Raw genomic sequence first — 2,400 nt, 5'->3', positions numbered from 1 at the left:
ATATTCCTAACATTTACAGAAACTTGTCATTGAAAGAGGTGAAATATACCATGGAAGCAAATATTCTTTCCTGATAGAGGAAGCAACTACAACTGCCTGTATTATATTAGTTCAAATAGCCAGTGGTATAGAATAAAAGCAGTATTTCGACACCACCACCAATACTACATTCAAAACCAACATATCAAATTTTATTTTATCATAAAGCAGTTATTGTTTCACAACTTTATTTCCAAATGTAAGATTCAGCTTATACATACATAATAACAGATATATATGTATACATATATGTATATTATACATGTAGATATAAACAATTCAGATGATTACTGAGCTCCACCTTATGGAGAATTCCAACTTATCCTCTCTTCATAAAAAGCAATTACCATCTGAGGGCATTTCACATTAGCCTCTTTTGCTGGCACTAACTCAGTTTCATCAGAACCTTTCCACTTCATGACAAACATCAATCCTCCACTACTCTGCTTGGCATCAATTATTCCTTCAGGTTCTAGACCCCTAGCAAAGCCCCTTGGGTTGTCACCTGCATCTCTTGGCTCATTTGATGTGCTACTATCAGATAAACTAGCATTGTGAGAATTTAGAAAAGCCTCAATTAGGTCTGGACAATTTATATTGTCTTCTGTTTCCCAAGTATTATCAGCATCTGAATATCCCTTCCATTTCAGGAGATATTCTACTTTGCCCTCTACTATGCGTCGGCCCAATACTTTCTCCACAGCAAATAGTTTAGGCTCTGCTTTTGGATATATGATGCGCTTTCCATACGGTGTCAATCTTCTTCTTGGTAGTATCCTTTTCTTGGGAGCCATTTTTATTGGAGATGTGAAGAGTTAGTATTAACCACGTCAGATGCTGTGAGTTTCAATCCTGCAGTGACTCTGGCCCACGCACCTCAAGCTCCAGTCACCCCTGAGCGGATACTTTAATGTTTTTGGTAAGTCCTGGAAAAACAAAAACACCATTCTGACTCAAATGTGAAACTTGCTAAATCAGCATGCTCGCTATTTAAAACAACACTGTGTGTGGCATCTTCCTTAGCTTCAGTTTGGCTTCTTAGAAATAGAAAAACTAAGCAGACCAGACAAGCACTCCAGGTTGTTAAAAGCTAAATTGTCATTCTAAACATAACCACAAAAGTAGGTCAGACAGCCCTCCAAAATATACATACCAAAAACATCAAAAGCAACTTATGAAAACTAAGATTAAAAACAATACTTCCAGAGAAAAATACTTGGACAGAGTGTGGCAAGGGTTGACACTGTACAAAAAGGAATACACTCATTACCTGACTTATGAAATGCTATCACCTCTGTACAAGACCTTACAGTTAATATAAAGTATCTAATAAAGTGAAAAAAAGTCTTCCCCACAGCAGGTACATGGAAATACTCAAAATTACACTGATTTAAATGGTAGCATATCTCTCCTCTGAAACCAGTAAAGTGTGGAAGGTAATGATACAATTTTCAAGTGGGAAAAGCAAAGAACTGTCAACTCTGAATTCCAGCTGCATGGAAAACATCCATCAGGAATAATGGGTAAATTAAGACATACATACTCACGTAAGAGAAAATTTAGAAAAGTTTCACTATCAGATGTATCAATCATAAGCATCTAAAGGAAGTTCTCCATACAAAAAGAAAACAATACTTGAAGGAGTTTTGGACATTTAGGAAGAAAACCAAGAAATACATGAAAATTTGGTTGAATATAATAGACACACTTTTCCTTGTGCAATTTTAAGTAATGTTGAATGGTTGAAGGAAAAATTATAATATCTGATATTGAGTTCCTTCAATATAAAAGAGATGAGAAATTTATATTCCAATAGCTGAATATGTGGATAAAGGTATACAACAACTGCCTGCTAACAGAAAGGTGTGAGTATGAATCTCAGTACAATAAAACAAATAACATTCTCATAGTAGGAGGATGATAAAATGACAAGCTAAATGAAAATAAGTTCTCTACATCGTTAGTAGATACCAAAAATATTGACAACAAAACCATTGCAGTGGACTCACTCTTGTCGCCAGAAAATATGTCAGGATAGAGAATTTGGATCTAGTCCTGATTGTGCAGTCAGGGGGAGGAACCGTGCTCTGTCTCTCAGGGTACATTAGCTGAAATTCAAAGGAGAGGCCCAGTAACACCAGGGGGGCTGGGACATATTTTCTTCCTCCTATGACATCAAGCAAGAGCAATCGGGAATGGCAACTGGACGAAGCAGGACGTAAAGTTATTTGGCCCAATTGCAGAAGAAACATCCACCCTTAGCATTAAAACCTGCTCCCAAAGAAACACGTGTCCTCTCATCTTCCCTACCTGATAGCGACTTCAAAGGACGGTCTGAGGACCAGACCTGTGGACTTGGCT

The 2,400-nt window shown here is 37.2% G+C and overlaps 1 pseudogene; it reads right to left on the bottom strand.

Annotated features, from left to right (window-relative positions):
• Positions 1 to 341: 341 nt before the first annotated feature.
• On the bottom strand, positions 342 to 833 carry LOC105996642 (annotated as a pseudogene).
• Between the last annotated feature and the right edge of the window lie 1,567 nt (positions 834 to 2,400).

Source organism: Dipodomys ordii, unplaced genomic scaffold, assembly GCF_000151885.1.
Source record: "Dipodomys ordii isolate 6190 unplaced genomic scaffold, Dord_2.0 Scaffold134, whole genome shotgun sequence".
In the NCBI taxonomy this organism is placed as follows: Eukaryota; Metazoa; Chordata; class Mammalia; order Rodentia; family Heteromyidae; genus Dipodomys; species Dipodomys ordii.
Note: the sequence above shows the minus strand (reverse complement) of the source record. Positions and strands in the feature narration are given on the sequence as shown.